General features: G+C 33.9%; 1 protein-coding gene across 2 annotated transcripts in view; it reads left to right on the plus strand.

Annotated features, from left to right (window-relative positions):
* The first annotated feature begins 1,061 nt into the window (after nucleotides 1–1,061).
* Nucleotides 1,062–21,455, plus strand: part of LOC126886706 (protein slit) — a 223,275-nt gene continuing 202,881 nt past the window's right edge. The window contains exon 1 of one of the 2 annotated variants that reach the window (XM_050653705.1): nucleotides 1,062–1,520. The gene's annotated coding sequence lies outside the window, so the exon portion shown is untranslated. The remainder of the gene's footprint in view (nucleotides 1,521–21,455) is intronic. The other variant, XM_050653704.1, reaches the window with a different exon arrangement.

Here is a 21,455-nt window from a genome sequence, read left to right on the forward strand (position 1 = left end):
GGGGTTCAAATGCGAGTCTCAACAATAATCTGGAGTTTCCAGAAAGGTTACATAAATACTACTTGAATTTTAAGTAATCAGTAGTACAGGGGCGTAACTAATTATTTTAGTGAGCCGTGTATAATATATTTATTGTACATCTCGAATGCTTCTATTTTCCTTGTATCGATCTTTTTCAGTGTCCAAGCTTCCATTCCATAGAAAAGAACTGACAGCACGTAACATCTCATCGGGCGAATTTTAAGATTTAAACTTAGCTCTCTTCCGCATAAAACTGTTTTCATTTTGGTAAAAGTATAGTTCGAGAAATTTATATTGTGAAACAGCTTTAAGGTCGGCAAAATTTGGTATTCTTTGTCAAAGATGTTTTAAGAGGCGGTTCGTTTGATGACATCTGTTTTTCACACTCACATAATCGGTCCCCTCAGAAATTTACAAGTTTTACAAAACTTTTAGTTCAGTAGTATGTCTTACTGGAGTATAGGTGTGTGATTTAAAGCTCGATAATGGAGTGTAAAACGTTGTTTAATTTAAGATTAATTAATTAATTAATAATTAATTTTAGCACATACGATATGTCCTGCTTTAACGGTATATCTAAGTAAAAATAAATATTTTTAATTACATATTTAGTCACCAGAAAAAACAACCAGCCTCCGAACTATATTAAAGGGGAACTAGCAGGACTTACAAATCTGACCCGTTTCACTGTATTGGTTACTTAAACTATAGCTCTAGCTTTTTCTATTCTGATCTTGATCTTGATTTCTTCAGAGTTGTCGTTGTTTTTTTGTTGTCGTACTAAGGTAAGTTGGTTTAAATCGACCTATCAGGAATCTAAGGTTAAGCTATGGCCCATTCTTTACCAAACACCTTGTATAATGTAGTAATCTTTTTTTTGTATTAAATTTTTTTTTAAAAGTACTATTTTTGGTATGTTTCTACCTTTAATTAATCCAAAAATGTAAAAAATACGGTATTTATTACTACATAAAAATAGTTCCGGTCATAATGGGTTATGCATATAATATCAAAATCCTTATCTTCTGCATCTTTCTTCGTCCAACGGCAACTCAGCTTGTTTCTTACCACGCGTTCTCCGCGTATTTTGAACGGCAAACTGAAACGGGCCCAACCAGATGCACGTTTATTTGATCGCCAGCCGTCGCCCGGTTCGTGCTCTCTTCAGAGGGAGATAAAACACGTACAATCTCGTCATCTTCTCACCTGTTTCGAAAACCGCGCACAGATCGCTGAGATGTAGCCCTTTCAGACTTCCGCAAAACTATTCTCGCTACTTCCGGTGAAAATTCAAAATCTAGCACGTAATCGCCGAGTTGTTTTTTGAGAAAACCGCCACAAGAGAGACTTTGCGCTATAATTAGATGTGTTGTTGCAATGTCGCTGGACAATTTTAATTTCAAATGTGTATTGTGGAAATGTGATTTCAGTGTACCATGAATTTTGTTGAAGAGACCGGAAATATGGTATGCTGCTGCCGGAAAAATCAGCTTTAGAAGGTTAGCACACAAAAGAATTCTGTTTTGCATGTTAAAAATTAACGTTATTTTCTGTTAAAAATGGTTTTTTCAGTAATTTATCAATTAAATGGTACTTTTATTATTAGAAATAGGAGACAAAATGTTTTTTATAAAGTATCTGAAATATACAGGCTGTTTGATAATGAATGATACCTTAGATTCCTGAGCTTAAAATAGGTATATTTAAGCTTAATTTACTTTAGTGGTACGAAAGTTGATTATAACCGAAATACATGGTGTGAAAGTTAAACTTTTATTTTATTTTTTATATGATACACAACTACATTCATCTAGCTCAACTCACCATTTTCGAATGAACCGCATTTTAAATCTGCGGTGCAACATAATATTTTTCATTGTCTTATCATTCACCAGTCGACCTCCTCAAAAAAGAAACAAGAAAGTAATATTCTAGATAAATATCGTTTAGAACTTTTGAGGAGTTATGCGTGTGGCTGGCCTCCACACCATGTAAAAGTTTAGAGCCTAGAAACCCCAACGGGCGACCATGGCCCTCCATGGGCTGTCAGCGATGATGATGATGATCATTGTAATTACACCCGAAAAATAAAGTTGAAACCATAATAATTATTGTGCAAGTTCTCATAATTTGTCATTGCATCGCAAATTCCATTTGAAGGAATTTGCGATATTACGAATTTCTGGAAATTATTATGGTTTTAAGTTTATTTTTCGGGTAGCTAGCTAGTAACTTCCCCAGCTAATTGAAACAATCATTCGAAAATAATATTTCAACCAACTAGGATAGCTATCATTCACCCCCTCCCCCTAGCTCAGTCTCTTTCAAGGTGTGTGTTCGTCTTGTCCTAATCTTAGATATGAACTATGAAAATTTAGAATGAAAGCAAACAAAACAGTATTTTTAACCAATCATGTTTATTGTTCATAAAGATATAATAAAAATGTGACTTATTAAATGCATTAACAAATACATATATTCAAATTCTTGCCAAAAACTAAGAATTTCTTGATTATACTTACGGCTTTTGGTATCTGGTTCGCTGGTAACTTCTTGATGTCGAATGGTACTGCTGTAGACTTCTTGTAGACCTGGGCAGATGTTAGGCCCTAGGCCCCTGCAGCTGGAGATGGTAGTCGTTGCAGTCTAGATGTCATGGAACTTATCCAAAAACTAGAATACAAAACGTATATAAGTTTTGACATCAAGAAGAAAGGTAGGATACCTTGCCAAAAAGTATTCAAAAAGTAGCAGATGGCAAGGGGTAAATTAAATGGAATTAAGATGAGGGGAATAGTTAAATAATTTGATTACTCACATGCATATATACAGGGTGATTGATTAGTAGGGTAAAGCTCAATAGCTCCGCTATAGTAATAGATAGCAATAAAAGTTAATAACAAAAATTTTAGCCACTTTGAGCTTCACATTACAAAATTAATTAGAATGTTACAGGGTGTTCGATAACACAGTGGCAGACCTAACTTATGTTTTTTTAAATGGAACACCCTATATTTTATTTTATATTCGAAAACCTGTTAACTTTTCCATCACAAAAATATAAAGGTTTGTAATGTTATACGGGGTATTTACAAAGTTAAGTATAACCAATTTTGTATGAAAATCGTAACAAGTTCAACTCCCTGTATAAATAAAAATAAGCACAACAGCAATGGTTTATTAATGCCATATTTTTTGATTTATTGTCAAAATTTTTAAGAATTATTGATATTGCTAATTTTCTTTATATCAAATACAGGGTGAGTCAAAACGCAAGTACATTATTTTCTCAGTAATGTTAAATGGAACACCCTGTATTTTATATCATTATTGAAAAGTAACATTAACGTACTTTAATTTTTATATAACATTCCCTTTGCCCAAATTTATTAGTTTTCGAGATATTTTCATTTTTCAGAGCAAATTATTTTAGGTGTTTAAATTTTATCTAAATTTTAAGTAAGCCATGATTGAATTGACAATTGACGATTACTGATTATCAATCCGGTAATCAATGTATGTAACAATGTAGCAAATAAAGAAATAAAAATAATTTATTAGTAATACATTTTACAAAAAAAAAACACAACCACAACATGCAACATTTTTGAAACAATGAAAATCTATTTTTTATGTAAATTCAACAAATAAATAAAGAAAATTAGTAATAAATACAAAAAAACACACAAACATAAAATACAACATTTTGTGAAGACAATTAAACACTAATTTTTTATGTAAATGTAACAATGTGACAAATAAAGAACGAAAAATGAATTATCAGTAATATATTTTGCAAAAAAAACATGTTTGAAAAAATTAGAAGCTACTTTTAATAATTACATAAGGTGTTCCAAATTATCTCCTAACACATTTATGTACGCCTAAAAACGATCATTGAATGAGCTACTTAGTCTACGGAGCATTTGTAAATTAACACATCGAAATACACTTTGTATTCTATTTTTCATCTCATCCCTTGTTGTTGGAGGTATTTTATAAACTTCATTATTAACGTAACCCCAAAAAAATCAGTCCAGTTTATTAAATTCTGGTGATTTGGTTGGCCACGCTACTGGTCCATTGAAAAATGAAAATATCTCGAAAACTAATAAATTTAGACATAGGGAATATTATCTAAAAATTAAAGTACGGTAATGGTACTTTTCAATAGTGATATAAAATACAGGGTGTTCCATTTAAAATTACTGAGAAAATAATGTACTTGCATTTTGACTCACCCTGTATTTGATATAAAGAAAATTAGCAATATCGACCATTCTTGAAAATTGTTGTTTTGCTTATTTTTATTTATACAGGGAGTTGAACTTGTTACGATTTTCATATAAAATTGGTTATAACTTTGTAAGTACCCTGTATAACATAACAAACCTTTATATTTTTGTAATGGAGAAGTTAACAGGATTTCGAATTTAAAATAAAATATAGGGTGTTCTATTTAAAAAAACATAAGTTTGGTCTGCCACTGTGTTATCGAACACCCTGTAACATTCTAACTAATTTTGTAATGCGAAGCTCAAAGGTGGCTAAAATTTTTGTTATTAACTTTTATTGCTATCTATTACTATAGCAGAGCTATTGAGCTTTACCCTACTAATCAATCACCCTGTATGTAAGTTAGAAAGATATATTTAAAACTAAAATATCAGAACACATGCTTTTAGAAAATTGGAGGTTAGGTATAAAAAATATTAGAAAGACTGTTAGATGTAGAAATGTAATTCTACTAAAATTCAAGAGAAGATTTGATTTGGAACAAAATGAGGCCTTATCTAAAGCTCATCTCTTTAAATAAATTAATTCTTCCCTTCCATTTTCAGTTTGTGTCAGCGGGTAGGGATGAAGTGTCACTGTCATTGAAAACGACATTTGAAATGACGACCAAGTACGTATGAAGTAGCAGGTATGTTCCATATTGAAAGACAGGTATCTAGAGAGTAAGAGTAAGGATACACGGGGTACGTTTAGTATGTTGATGATTAGATGAAAAGAGAGATAGGAAATAGAGGATAATAAAAGAGGGCGCCAACGAGTTTTTAACAAAGAAAACAGGTAAAACAAATAGAAGAAAATTATTACTGAAATATTAAAGAAAATAAAATAATTATTTAAAAATAAAATATCAAAGATGTGACATTTGTAACGTTACAGGGTGTAACTAAAGTGATATGCAAAAAATTATTTGGCCTCGCTGAATTAAAATGCGTTTATCTCGAGTTGTAGTCCTGTCGCCAGGGGGGGTACAACGGCCTCCTTAATTCAGATGGACTTACCCAAGTTTTTTTTATATATTTTGACCCGTAGAATACGAATTTTTTGGGTAACAGTTGATCCGGATGTCGATAAGATTGTTATAGACAAAGAACTTGAGGAATTACATAACAGTGATTTCTCGCAAAACAAAACATATTTTTGTATTTTTTGGGTCATTTTAAGCAAAAAATATTCCTACAAGTTTTTTCGTAGAATGCATAGTTTTCGAGATAATCGCGGTTGAACTTTCAAAAAATCGAAAAATTGCAATTTTTGAACCCGAATAACTTTTGATTAAAAAATAAAGTAGCAATTCTGCTTACCGCATTTGAAAGTTTAAGTCAAATTATATCGGTTTTGATTATTTGCATTGCTAAAAATTAATTTTTTTATTGTTAAACTAATCTATAAACACATAGGTTTCCCGTGCCTAATACATGCGTTTTACCGCATGCTACGTAGAAATTGCCTCGCTTGCACTTGTAGCTACTCTACCTACTCGTTCGATTTTAAATGAGAAATCATAGAAAACATCACTCACATACTAGGTGTTTACTACAGTTTACAGCTTTGTTTAACAATAAAATAATAAATTTTTAGCAATGCAAATAATCAAAACCGATATAATTTGACTTAAACTTTCAAATGCGGTAAGCAGAATTGCTACTTTATTTTTTAATCAAAAGTTATTCGGGTTTAAAATTTACAATTTTTCGATTTTTTGAAAGTTTAACCGCGGTTATCTCGAAAACTATGCATTCTACGAAAAAACTTGTAGGAATATTTTTTGCTTAAAATGACCCAAAAAATACAAAAAGATGTTTTGTTTTGCGAGAAATCGCTGTTATGTAATTCCTCAAGTTCTTTGTCTATAACAATCTTATCGACATCCGGATCAACTGTTACCCAAAAAATTCGTATTCTGCGGGTCAAAATATATAAAAAAAACTTGGGTAACTCCATCTGAATTAAGGAGGCCGTTGTACCCCCCCTGGCGACAGGACTATTGATGCGAGGAAAATAAATGTAAAATGAAAGGGGTTTAATAATTTCCAAAAAAATGCACCCGAATAATTTACAAAAAAAAATATATGTAACCTAATTTATTACAAAACGATACAGTCTAATTTAAGAAAAAATGCAAAGACAAAATTAAAGGCAGTAAGGCAGTCAATGATTCTAGCTTAAAAAGTCAAGCAGGTACCCTAACCAAGAAAGTTTATTATGGTATTATTGATAATATAATAGTGAGGAAATAAATTTATTGTATATTCCTGAAATTAACCAAGAACATTATGGTGTTATAATAGTATCAGTAGGATCATATTATATTATTAAGGATATAAATTTATTACTACTTAGCAATAAACCTTTTACCCACAAACGGTTTGCTTTTTCTTCAGGTGCCATCTCCGCTACGGAGGTTGGCAATCATCACAGCTATTTTAATTTTTGAGGCAGTAGCTCTAAATAGTTGTTTTGAGCTGCATCCAAACCATTCTCGCAGGTTCTTCAGCCATGAAATTCGTCTTCTTCCGATGCTTCTTCTGCCATCTATCTTTCCTTGCATTATGAGTCGCAGGATGCCATATTTCTCGCCCCGCATCATATTATGTCCGAGATATTGTAGTTTTCTTTCTTTAATTGTAAGTTCAACTTCCTTCTCTTTACCTATTCTTTTTAGTACTTCGTTGTTCGTAACTCTATCTACCCAGAAAACCCTCATAATTCTTGTATAGGTCCACAATTCAAAGGCGTTGAGTCGTCTCATTGTCTCTACATTTAACGCCCATGATTCCACTCCATAGTATAGTACACTGTATACGTAACATTTTGTTAGGCGTACTTTAAGAGCTAATGTTAAATCTTTGCTACATAGGACCTTTTTCATTTTCGTAAAATTAGAACATGCTTTTTCGATTCTGACTTTGATTTCTGCAGTGTAGTCATTATTTTCTGTTATAATTGCTCCTAGGTAAGTGTACTTTTTTACTCTTTCGATCTGCTGGCCCTCTACTATCAAGATTTCGTTAGTATTACGGTTGTTTTTACTAATTTTTATAAACTTCGTCTTTTTGATATTGAGAGAGAGTCCGTACTCCCTACTACACCTTACTATTTTACTCATGAGTCTTTGCGGGTCTTGTAAACTATCGGCTATTATTACTGTATCATCTGCATATCTGATGTTGTTAACTAAGGCTCCATTTACTCTTATGCCGACTGTTTCATCTTCCAGAGTTTCTCTCATTACCTCTTCAGAATAAGCGTTAAATAATAGAGGTGAGTATGCAGCCTTGCCGGACTCCTCTCTTTATTTCCATTTCTTGAGATGTTTCTTTTTCAATTCTTACTATTGCTCGCTGATTGTAATAGAGGTGTGTTATTAGTCTTTAAATCTCTTTCATCTAGGTTTTTAGTTTTCAGAATTTCCATGAGTCGATCATGTTTTACCTTATCAAACGCTTTATTGTAGTCTATAAAACAGACGTAAAGAGGACGGTTAACATCCAAACATCTCTGTGTCAGCACGTTGAAGGAGAATAATGCCTCTCTGGTACCCATACCATTGCGGAACCCATATTGGGTGTCACTAATATCCAGCTCTAGTTTAGAGTGTATTCTGGCGTGGATAATTTTCAGCAGAATTTTCAAGGTATGTGACATTAAAAATTATGATTCGGTAGTCACTGCATTTCTTTGGCATTCACTTTCTTTGGCAAACACACAAATGCTGATGTCAACATTTCTCTAGGGATGATTCCCGTAGTATAGATAGCGTTGAACAGTTCTACTGTTATGTCCAGCTTTTTCTCGTTGACTAACTTTATCAGATCGCTAAGTAATTAATCTGGACCAGCAGATTTATTGGTTTTCATAGAGTCTATTGCCTGTGGGTTTGCTGCCTTTCATTATTGTGTGCAACCCCTTCTGAGAAAAGATTATGGTGTTTGTTTAGCCGGCATAGGTAGACCGCAACGTATAGCAGAAACGCGACGGTAGACCGCATGGTATAGTGGCCCCGATCTATTCATATTAGTTTTTCTTCTTATCTTATTTCCTCTGCTTCTTAAGGTGCCGTGTATTTCTGCGTAGGCGTTCACCGTAGATTGTCTTGTCAGGTATAAGTTTTTAGTTTGTGAAAACTGTCATTATAGATAGCAGTGCGTGAAGGATTTAAGGATTAAAAATGTATTTTAAATGGGATTTACTTTTTCGCACTAACTTTCGCGTTGTCATGGTGATGACATAATGAGCAATAAATTACAACAAATAGTTTGACAGTTTTGTGGTTTGAAAGAAGTTAGAATTTTTAAATGTCAAAATTCTAAAAATTGTAGAATAGAAATGAATTCCAGTGACGAAGATTTACAGTTTTTTTATTTGTTTATCGTAGATAAAATATTTTATCGAAAAACCGTCACTAAAGTCATTCATTATTGTACTCATTTGCCTTCATTTGCGGCAGTAAAGTAACACTTTATTGTACTGAAAGAAGAATTTTACTTTACCTGCCGCGATTAATCAAATTAACCGAGATTGAGGGCCGGTTGTTCGAACGCTAATCAACAATGATCATTATCAAATATTTAATTACTGTCACCAACTGTCAATGTCAACTTTTGTTGGGATGCTGAAATCGTAATTATTGATTACAATTATGAAATTACTTAATCAATTATGGTAATAATTGTTATGTTAGTTGATTAACTAATCTCATAATTATAATCAATTATGTTTTCAGCAACCCAATAAAAGTTAACATTGACAGTTGGTGACAGTAATTAAATATTTGATAGTGATCATTGTTGATTAGCGTTCGAACAACCGGCCCTTAATGTAAGTGGTCGATGGCAGTAATCGAATGGCGAGTATTTGAGTGGACTGTATTTGAGTGATTTATTTACTTTAATTATTACAAATATTGTACGCAATTTGCGATATTATCAGTAGTAATTGCACAAAAGCTCTAAAATTATCGAATTTTTCCCGAGTGGCACTTTGACAGTTTTAATTTCACGAGCCGAAGGCGAGCGAAATTATGTCAAAGTGTCACGAGGCCAAAAATTCTATATTAATTTTAGAGATCGAGTGCAATTTGTTGCGATTAGTTCATGAATAAAACTGTTCAAAACCAAAATTTTATTGTAATTTATTTATGTAAGTACAATTTTTTTTTCTCTGATTCTGGCTTTGGTTTAGAACTAGAACCTTTAGCCACGTAATTGTATAACTTATTACTAAGTCAGGGGAGTAATGTGTAGTGTATGTGTTGAGTAAGTGTCTTGTTACTTTGCAAAATCGACGTCATTGTCTTTGCAAAGAGACGCTAATTGTTTCCGAACGTCTGCGGTCCCTCCGGTGAGTAAAGTACAAATTAGTACAATTAAACACACAGTTGTTACAAATATTTGACGGTTGAAAGTCATCACTTTTATAATTTTTAAAACATTAATTGTCATTAATGTCACTGAATGTATTGTAGCAACGAAGGGCATCTGACGTAATATACTTGACGACGGGTAACCACAAATTAATTGATTTCATTGGATTTCTAATTGAGCAAAAAATTTTCAGTAGTAATTGCACAAGAGCTCTGAAATTATTGAATTTTTACCGAGTGACACTTTGACAGTTTTAATTCCACGGGCCGAAAGCGAGTGAAATTATGTCAAAGTGTCACGAGAGCAAAAATTCTATATTAATTTCAGAGGTCGAGTGCAATTTGTTGCGATTATTTCATGAATAAAACTGTTCAAAACCAAAATTTTATTGTAATTTATTTATGTAAGTACCATTAAACACACAATTTTTATAAATATTTGACGATTGAAAGTCATCACTTTTATAATTTTTAAAACATTAATTGTCATTAATGTCACTGAATGTATTTTTTCGTAGCAACGAAGGGCATCTGACGTAATATACTTAACGACGGGAGATTATCAAAAATTATCGATTTAATTCAGATTTCTGTAGCTTTCTATTGGTCAGAATATGCTATGAATGAAATAATCAAAAATTTTCAGTTTAATTTTGATTTCTGTAGCTTTCTATTGGTCAGAATCTCCTATGAATGAAATAATCAATTAAATTTATGTCAAAAAGTGAAATTCCCTAGTACCTATTTTGTAATTATATTCATATAAAATAAATTAAAACTTTACCGATTTAGTAACTATTCAATATTGATAACTATCAATTAAAAATCGAAAGCGGCCATCTTGCAAGTTATCTGTCATCACTGTCATGAAATTATTATGACGTCTAAAATTTAAAAAGTTCTTAAATTGTAAATTGCAAGTAAGTGTTAAAACCAATATAAAATTATGTTGGCAAATATTAATTTATATCAATAAAACATATCTTAACCGATTGTCAAATATACCAGCAAACGAGAAGTAAACTCAACCTTCCCAGGGACATATCTGAGCTTCTTAGAGATAATACAAATGTCAACAATATCATAAAGTTTTTAACGGAAATAGGAATAAAAGACATTTAATTGTATCACAAATTTTTCAGGTATACTTTTTGTTGGTACATATGTATTTACTTAATATTACAATCTCTTTTTATTTTTAATATGTATTTTCCATTGTTGTCGTTTATAACCCCAGTGGTTCGGACGACATTAAATTTAAAAAAAATATTTTGTTGGCGATAAAATTTTGTATGCACCACGTCAGTAAAGACCCCTTATTGAACTCGTCTGTTACTCGCCTCGCTCGCTACGTTCGCTCTTCTAGTAATATCAGACTCGTTCGATAAAGAGTCAGTTTACTGACTTGGTACATAAATAACTTGTATGAAACTTTGCGTGAAGTACTTTTTGCGAACTTACGCGATATATAGCACTCGCTCCGTTGTCACTCGTGCTCTAAACATCGCGTGCGTTCGCAAAAAAGCATACTTCACGAACTGTTTCATAAATAACTATTTCAGTACCGTCCATTGCGAAGCATTTCATATACCTGTGGATTCCTGGCCATTCGCGAATATTACACAGTCATGACATTTTTTACTTACAAGACCTCTCCTACCCGCTATCTTTCCTTCCAGTATCAGTTGCTGAAAAGTATATCGTTCTCCTCGTATTATGTGCAGTCTTCTTACTTTTTACATAATTAAAAAAAATTCTAAAAATGTATACCATTTTGCTTTCTCTAATCCAGTAAATTTTTCGACATATATTAGTCCCACACTGCAACTGACGTAATGGATTAGGTGACTAGCGTCATCTGGCAATTGAGAGATAAAGTTTTTCAATCCTAATAGCAACATTAATAATATTGAAAATATTAAAAATATTACTAAAAGATTTTTAAATTGAAAACTTATTGGTACATTTCCCTGGTGACACCTCCAAGGCTTCTACAATTTGCAAGCCAAATGGATGCTGCAGTGAAGACAAAAGGGAAGGAATTCTACACTATCCAATTCACAACCCCCGTCTGCAGCTTGGTAAAGCTCCAACGGAAAATGCACCTAGTTACTCCACGGAGTAATACTACTTTAAAATAAAAATGTATACCATTTTTATTCAGTTGCAATGCGAGGCAAAAAATGTCTTAATTTTCACTTAGATTAGAGAGCACAACCAGCACTCTTATCGACGATTTCACCTCTTGTTAGAGGCTCTTCAGAGAATGCATAGGTTGCTTTCTCTAATCCAGTAAATTTTTCGAAATGTACCAGGGAAATGTACCAATAAGTTTTCAATTTTAAAATCTTTTAGTAATATTTTTAATAATTTTCAATATTATAATGTTGCTATTAGGATTGAAAAACTATATCTTTCAATTGCCAGATGACGCTAGTCACCTAATCCATTCACGTCAGTTGCAGTATGGGACTAATATATGTCGAAAAATTTACTGGATTAGAGAAAGCAACCTATGCATTCTCTGAAGAGCATCTAACAAGAGGTGAAATCGTCGATAATAGTGCTGGTTGCGCTCTCTAATCTAAGTGAAAATTAAGACATTTTTGGCCTCGCATTGCAACTGAATAAAAATGGTATACATTTTTATTTTATAGTAGTATTACTCCGTGGAGTAACTAGGTGCTTTTTCCGTTGGAACTTTACCAAGCTGCAGACGGGGGTTGTGCATTGCATGGTGTAGAATTCCTTCCCTTTTGTCTTCACTGCAGCATCCATTTGGCTTGCAAATTGTAGAAGCCTTGGGGGTGTCACCAGGGAAATGTACCAATAAGTTTTCAATTTAAAAATCTTTTAGTAATATTTTTAATATTTTTCAATATTATTAATGTTGCTATTAGGATTGAAAAACTTTATCTTTTAATTGCCAGATGACGCTAGTCACCTGATCCATTCACGTCAGTTGCAGTGTGGGACTAACATATGTCGAACAATTGACTGGATTAGAGAAAGCAACCTATGCATTCTCTGAAGAGCCTCTAACAAGAGGTGAAATCCTCGATAAGAGTGCTGGTTGCGCTCTCTAATCTAAGTGAAAATTAAGACATTTTTGGCCTCTCATTGCAACTGAATAAAAATGGTATACATTTTTATTTTATAGTAGTATTACTCCGTGGAGTAACTAGGTGCATTTTCCGTTGGAACTTTACCAAGCTGCAGACGGGGGTTGTGAATTGCATAGTGTAGAATTCCTTCCCTTTTGTCTTCACTGCAGCATCCATTTGGCTTGCAAATTGTAGAAGCCTTGGAGGTGTCACCAGGGAAATGTACCAATAAGTTTTCAATTTAAAAATCTTTTAGTAATACAGTACAACCTGCCATATCCGGACCTGTCATATCCGGACCTCCCCATATCCGGACGGTTCTGCCGTCAGGATCTACCGAGAAAGGCAGTCCTGCTGTTGGAAAACGCACCCTCTCATCCCGATCCAAAGGAACTAAAAGATGGCGAAATAATGTATTATAGAATCTATAAAACGTGTCTATCGACGAAAGTTATTGACGGCGTTAATTACTGGAATGCATGAAGGAGAAAACGTTTCCAGAGACTATAAAGAAGTGGTTTTGATATCCGGATTTTGTCATATCCGGATCGGTATGTCGCCACATTGATCCGGATATGGCAGGTTTTACTGTATCTTTAATATTTTTCAATATTATTAATGTTGCTATTAGGATTAAGAAACTTTATCTTTTATCTTTTAAAAAAATTCTATTATAATGCACTTTATTGGATTCGATTTAAAAGATTTCTTTATAAAAGTAGTCGACCAATACCTAGCTCTTTTATTCCTACAAACAAATTTTATCCTGGCTCCAGTCGTATATTGTAGACCTTTTTCTAGTTCGTTTACATAACCTGAATATTTTATGACGGAAAAACTATCTATTATTAATAAAAATTATAAATCAATATCTACACTAGACTCGCTACCGAACAAAAAGAATTGTATTGAATAAGTATTGTTATCATAGATATTTGAGTATTTGAGTTGTCATCAAAATGTAAATAAATGTCTGTAAATGCTTATCAGTTTTTTTTTGCAAATATGAAATAGTATATGTATAAAATCATTATTATACGTAATAGAGAAGACAAATGAATATCAAGTACCTATATTTCTTCGAGATATGGCCCATAGAACCTATTACTAATAATTGTAGAATAGATTCGAGAAACTGCCAACTAATACATAATATATTATGGAAAAGCAACTCAGCACAAATAAACGAAAATACAAATCCCATCCCCTTTAAGAGAGAAGTTAGACCAGGCGACGTAGTATCACCCAAGATGTTTAATCTAGCCCTAGAAGACGTCTTCAAAACTACAAAGTGTCTTTAAAGAAGGAAACTTTATATCTGAATCATTTCCAATAACAAAGGGGCTTAAACAAGGATGTTGTCTGTCTCTGCCTTTATTTAAAGTATATATTCAATCATCGCTAGAGCAGTGGAGGAAACAAGTATCCGGAATGCATAGGCGGTGGTAAATGTTTAACAGCTTTGTTTTTCGCAGATGATCAGGTAGTCGTGGCGAATGATGAGGAAGACATGGACTACGGGGCAAAGAATATGAAAAATGGGGCCTCAACATGAATATGTCAAAGACAGAGTATCTTAAAATAGGGGACGATGAAGAAGATCCAGATTTAGAAATTAGAACCACAAAAACATGTAAAGAATATAAATATCTCGGATCTGTATCTAAAAAAGGCACTACCAAAAGAAAAATCGAAAACAGAATGCAGCAGGGCAAAAAAGCGGTAAACATTCTAAACTCTCCACTATGATCTAATAAAGATAAAAGACAAAAAACGAAATTAACAATCTATTGTACCTTGGTAGATCCTATTATGACTTATGGGGCAGAAGTTTAGCAGATCACGAAGAAAGATCGAAAAAGAATAGAAGTAGTGGAAATGGATTATTTAAGGAGAGCGTGTGGTATATACAAAAAAGATCACATCAGGGGGTGCGCCAAACCTCTGGTTTTCTTTGATTACGGTTAAACTATGAGATATACAAAAAAATGTTTATAACAAAACTAATGTGTATCAAAGAGGTCTATATTCTAAAATTATTTTTGATTATACAGGGTGAGTCAGAACGACGGTATGAACTAAAGATGTATTTTTTTAAATGAAACACCCTGTATATTAAATATCATTTTTGAATATATTATTTAAAAATATGAAAAATTTGTATAAGGTCTTATAGGCCTAAAGTTAATAATTTTCGAAATATTTACATTTTTATTGAAAAAAATGGTAATATTTATAGGGTTGTGGATTATGTTTCCAAGGAAATAAAAATTTAAGTGATAGGTCAAAATTTTTAAAATATAGTGTTATTTTTAAATAATTTAATATTTTTTACTTTTAGCCATAATATATACAGTGTGATCACTATTTGCAAATACAAATTTTCTCATTTTTTTTTAAATGGGACACCCTGTATATTAGTTTTGCATTTTGTAGTAAATATTACAACCTTTCTTTTGGTATAAGGTTGTATGTACCTAGCATGTTTCGTTTTGTAGATATTTTAAAAAAACTATAGATTTTACGTTTTTGCGGATTTTTTATTTAAAAATTTTTTTGCAAAAAAAATAATTATAATCTGGTTTTAAAAACATACACTAAAATATAAAATATGAAAATAAAAACGTAATTAAAGATTAAAATAAATCGTATGCTAGTACAATTCAATTGAATTTAATAACTTTAAATTATTTGACAAAAAATATTTTACCATATTAATGAATGCATAAATTAGTTACTAAATTAAATAAACAACCAAATTTTAAATCAACCGTACTAATTTTTCTACTACAGCAACTTTCCTGACCCAAATTAATTGTTAGTTAAATTGTATTTAGTTAAACTTTTAATTTACCTTTTAAATTTACTTACATACATCTTGAGAATATAAAAATTATTATAAAGTATGCTTTGAAACAAATGAATGTTAAATGTATCAGCCAAATTATTTATCAGTATAAATAGTATTTACTGGTGTCACAAATGCTGGTAAAAAGCTTTTTTACCAGCTTTGGTAAAGCTTTTGTAGTTGAAATTTTTGTAACAATTTTTTATATTTTAAATTTTAATTTTTTAACCGAAAAATTTTTGGATATATTTCTTTTGGGCGAAACCATTAGAAATTATTACCAGCTTTTGTGACACGAGTAGGTACATAGATACTATTTACTTCTTAATATACTTCCATATCGTTCATTTGTTTCAAAGCATACTTTATACGTTCTCAAGATGTAGGTAAATTAAAAAGTTATTAACTGATCTTACTCGTAAATACAATATAACTAACAATTAATTTGGTACAGCAAAGTTGCTGCGGTAGAAGAATTACTACGCATACGGTTGATTTAAAATTTGGTTGTTTAGTTAATTTAGTAACTAATTTATGCATTCATTAATATGGTAAAATATTTTTTGTAAAATAATTTAAAGTTATTAAATTCAATTGAATTGTACTAGCATACGATTTATTTTAATCTTTAATTACGTTTTTATTTTCATATTTTATATTTTAGTGTATGTTTCTAAAACCAGATTATACTTATTTTTTTTTGCAAAAAAATTTTTAAATAAAAAATCCGCAAAAACGTAAAATCTATAGTTTTTTTAAAATATCTACAAAACGAAACATGCTAGGTACATACAACCTTATACCAAAAGAAAGGTTGTAATGTTTACTACAAAACGCAAAACTAATATACAGGGTGTCCCATTTAAAAAAAATGAGAAAATTTTGTATTTGCAAATAGTGATCACACTGTATATTTTATGGCTAAAAGTAAAAAATATTAAATTATTTAAAAATAGCACTATATTTTAAAAACTGACCTATCACCTAAATTTTTATTTCCTTGGAAACATAATCCACAATCCTATAAATATTACCATTTTTCTCAATAAAAATGTAAATATTTCGAAAATTATTAACTTCAGGCCTATGAGACCTTATACAAATTTTTCATATTTTTAATTCATTAATAATATATTCAAAAATGATTTAATATACAGGGTGTTCCATTTAAAAAAATACAACTTTGGTTCATACCGTCGTTCTGACTCACCCTGTATAATTGAAAATAATTTTAAATTATAGACCTCTTTGATACACATTAGTTTTGTTATAAACATTTTTTTGTATATCTCATAGTTTAGCCATAATCAAAGAAAACCAGAGGTTTGGCGCACCCTGTATTAGAAGGAGGACAAATGCTGTATATTCCAGTGTAGATAGAATTGAAACGAGACAACTAGTGTGGTATGGTCACGTGAAACGAATGGATAAAGATATGTAGATGGCCAAAGAAAGCTTTAAATTACATACCACAACAAAGAAGAAGAAGGGGAAGGCCTTCAGTTGCCTGGGAAGAAAATGTACGGCACATCACGAGAGATAGAGCCATCAAAGAAGACGAATCGATGGACAGAAAAAGATGGCGGTCGAAATGCGAGAAGCGGCGGAGGCTGTAGGAATCTCGCTTATAGATAGATAGACATTGTCCTCACAAATATTTTTGGAACACATCCTACATCATGCCTTTTGATGAAACTGATGTTGCGCCAAGTTCTGGTAATGCCCCAAATATTCCTTTAACTTCACCATCATCCACTTTAGGGTATTATGTTTGTTAAAGGGGTAAAGGGGAAATGTCACAAGTAAGCATGCCATGCGACCAACACATAATGTAACATAACATCTAAAATATTGTAGCGTGATTAGTGTAATTACTTCTAATTACAATAAAACTAGCGGTTCGTAATTTATATACGACTTTATTTATATAAGTTACAGACGAATTTATCTTATACACTAAACTTATTCACAAAATATGCCCGTATTTATACCCAGTTGTTATTCTGGAACAATCGACTCCCATCTCGAGCTATCGGCTTGTTCCGCCTACGTGACGTACCTTCCAGAATTCTCCGGCGAGGCCTAGCACATCCGATTACGTCATTCTCGAGGTGTTTACTGTTATACGGGGATCGGCCAAGATTTCTCTTCCGCTACACTGCTCCCCTCTTAAGATCTGAGCGTCTCGATCAGCAACTCTAAATGAAGGCCCAGGATGGCGGAATCTACACGACTCTCCAGCTCTGCATACACCCTTCAAGAAGAAATAACAGTCTACTGTCTTTGAAGGGTACGACATCTTCGGGTTCATGCAACACACAGTGATTTGTACACCAGTTCCTCTGAAGACCACTTCAAGCATGCTTCTCACAATCTTCCAATCCAGATTTTCTACTGCATGGCCTATTTTTGGTAAAGCCAAATTTTTGATGTCATAATTACACACGATTTTCTTCAAATTAGTTAGAGCACGCCATATGTTCTCGTAGCTTGGCGTGTCCGTATAAGACTTTCTGGTCACCATATACAGCAAAGATCGAGGACCATCTTCCAATCGCAGTACTCTTCCAATTTTAGGCTGCTGATTTCTTAACTCGTCCAGGCGGCCGAACTTTCTATTGAATACGGACGATATTCCTTTAGTCATCTCGAGGTCTTGGGCAACACAGTGGGCCAGAGAGACGTTTTCTGGAACACCAAACAGATCTTGCTGAACTTCTGTGGTCACGCCGAATCTAGCACTCTTTCTCGCTGCGTAATTTGACATAAATTGATTAAAACTTGGCTGTGCGACATCTTTCATCTCCTGTTGGAGGACTCGTGCTTCTTCTGTTTCATTTGAGCCAGCATATGGTGCAAGACGATTTATGTGAATAACTTTTGGTTTACCGTTTGGCAACTTCTTAATTCTATATATTACGTCATTTATTTTCTTTTTAACTTCATATGGACCTTCCCATTGTCTTTGCAGTTTAGGACATAAGCCTCGACGACGTTGCGGATTATAAAGCCAGACAAGATCACCTACTTCGAAGCTTTCATTCTTGCATCGAGAATCATATTGATCTTTCATTCTGTCACTGGCTATCTGGATGTGTTGTCGGGCAAGTTCATGAATGTTGTTCATTCGTAATTTCAGGCGGTCAACGTAGTCTTCGCCTGCAACATGTTCCTCGGAAGGTCCGCAGCCAAACTCTAGGTCGCAGGGCAACCGAACTTCACGACCCAACATCAGGCAGGTTGGTGTTTGACCTGTAGTTTCATTCACGGCCGAGCGGTAGGCCATCAGGAATAAATGAATGTGTTGGTCCCAATCTCGCTGATGTTCAGATACAACTTTGGACAAGTGTTTACCCATCGTTTGGTTCATCCTCTCGACCATCCCATCTGATTGAGGATGCAGGGGTGTTGTTCTGGTCTTATTGACACCAATCAATTTACAAACGTTTTGGAAAAGAGCTGACTCAAAGTTTCGCCCTTGGTCGGAGTGGATCTCCAAGGGAACACCAAATCGGCTGAAGAATTCTTTAACAAGTACCTCTGCAACGGTAGCAGCTTCTTGATTTGGTAATGCATAGGCCTCGGTCCATTTCGTAAAATAATCCATGGCTACCAGGATGTATTTATTTCCAGCATCAGTTTCTGGAAATGGACCTGCAATGTCGATTGCTACTCTTTCCATAGGACTGCCAACATTGTACTGTCTCATGGGTGCTCTCTTTTTACCAACTGGACCATTACCGGATGCACACAGTTCACATTTTCGGCACCATCTTCTTACATCATCTTTACAGTTCACCCAATAGAACCGTTCTCGAACCTTTTGCAGAGTCTTCGTAATACCAAAGTGTCCACCTGATGTACCGTCATGCAACTGACGCAATACTTCTGACACTTTACTTTTAGGTATAATCAACTGCAGCTTAGATTCTGTACCATCATCGTTCTCAAAGGTTCTGTACAGAAGATCATCTTTTAGTACCAGGCAATTCCATTGGCTCCAGTAGGCCTTGACTTCTGGACTACATGCACTAATGTTCTGCCAACTAGGTCTTTCACCTTGCCGCATCCAATCCAATACTCTTTTTATACATGGATCATCTTCTTGGGCGTTTTGTAACTGTTGGGGCTGCCATTGCTCATTAACTACGGTGGTTCGTCTCACGGGGCAAAATCGTTCCTCTAGTTTGGCACAGTGATTACAATTTGCACTGCATGGTCGTCTCGAAAGGGCATCAGCATTTGAATGAACTCTTCCGGCCCTGTGTTCTATCTCATAATCATATTCTTGCAGTCGTTCTAACCATCTTGCCATCTGGCCCTCTGGATTACGGAATTGTATGAGCCATTTTAGAGCAGCGTGATCTGTTCGAAGAAGGAACTTTCTGCCGTACAAGTATTTATGGAAATGTTCGCAAGCCTTCACTACACCCAGCAGTTCTCTTCTGGTAACGCAATAGTTTCTTTCTGGTTTCGACAGGACTTTGCTGAAATAAGCGATGACTTTTTCCTGTCCATCCTGGATTTGTGAGAGAACAGCTCCTATGGCACTGTTGCTAGCATCGGTATCCAAAACAAATTTTCCTGCCTGTCCCGGGTAGCTTAATATCGGTGCACTGATCAGAGCCCTTTGTAGTTGTTCGAAAGCTTTTTGACACTCCTTACTCCATGTATATTCTTTGCCCTCCTCCGTCAACTTTGTTAGGGGCTTGGAGATATTGGCAAATCCTTTGACAAATCGTCGGTAATATGTACATAGGCCAAGGAAACTTCTAATTTCATGTTTATCTTTTGGTACTGGCCAATCTTTAATTGCTTCAATCTTTTCAGGATCAGCTGTTACACCATTACTCGATACAATATGTCCCAAATACTTAACTTCTCGTCGAAACATGTGACATTTCTTCGGACTTAACTTCAAGTTCGCTGCCCTCAATCGTTGAAAGACTTCTATTAGATTCTTGGCATGTTCATCAAAGGACCTTCCAACCACAATTACATCATCAAAGTAAACCAGGCATGTTTTCCATGTTAGACCTCTTAAAACTGCCTCCATTAATCTTTCAAATGTGGCAGGGGCATTACATAAACCAAACGGCATAGCCGTAAACTGCCAAAGCCCTGATCCTATCGAAAATGCGGTTTTCTCCCGATCGGCTGGCTCCATGTCTACTTGCCAATATCCACTTTTTAAATCGAGTGTGGAAAACCAACGAGAACCGGAGAGAGTATCCAATGTATCGTCTATTCTGGGCAAAGGATAACTATCTTTTTTTGTTACCGCATTGAGCTGGCGGTAGTCGATACAAAAACGCGTTGAACCATCTTTCTTCTTTACCAGAACTACTGGTGATGTCCATGGACTGTTCGATGGTTCAATTACCCCTTGTTTGTCCATATCCTTGATAATCTCTTCGGCTTCATCTCTTTTCGCAAATGGAAGTCGTCTAGGCCGTTGTCTGATTGGCTGAGCGTCTCCGGTATTTATTTTATGCATTACTATGCTTGTTTTGCCCTTATCCTTCTTATCAATAGCAAAAACATCTTGATACTCTATCAGCATAGACGTCACTTTTTCCGTTCGTTCATGATCAAGATCTTGGCATCTTTCAATGATCATCTCAACAAGCTCCTTTGGATACTTCGCCTTCGATGATTTCTCATTGGTATTCACAGAACAAATTGAAGCCACGGGAACACACTGCCCGATCAAAGCTCCTCTACTTAACTTGATAGCAGTTTCCCTTAAATTCATAACTCTTACAGGGATCGCATCTCGAACTTTTACCAAAGTTTTCGCCGTTAGGAACTCGACATTATCCAC

This window comes from Diabrotica virgifera, chromosome 6 (genome assembly GCF_917563875.1).
Source record: "Diabrotica virgifera virgifera chromosome 6, PGI_DIABVI_V3a".
NCBI lineage: Eukaryota > Metazoa > Arthropoda > Insecta > Coleoptera > Chrysomelidae > Diabrotica > Diabrotica virgifera.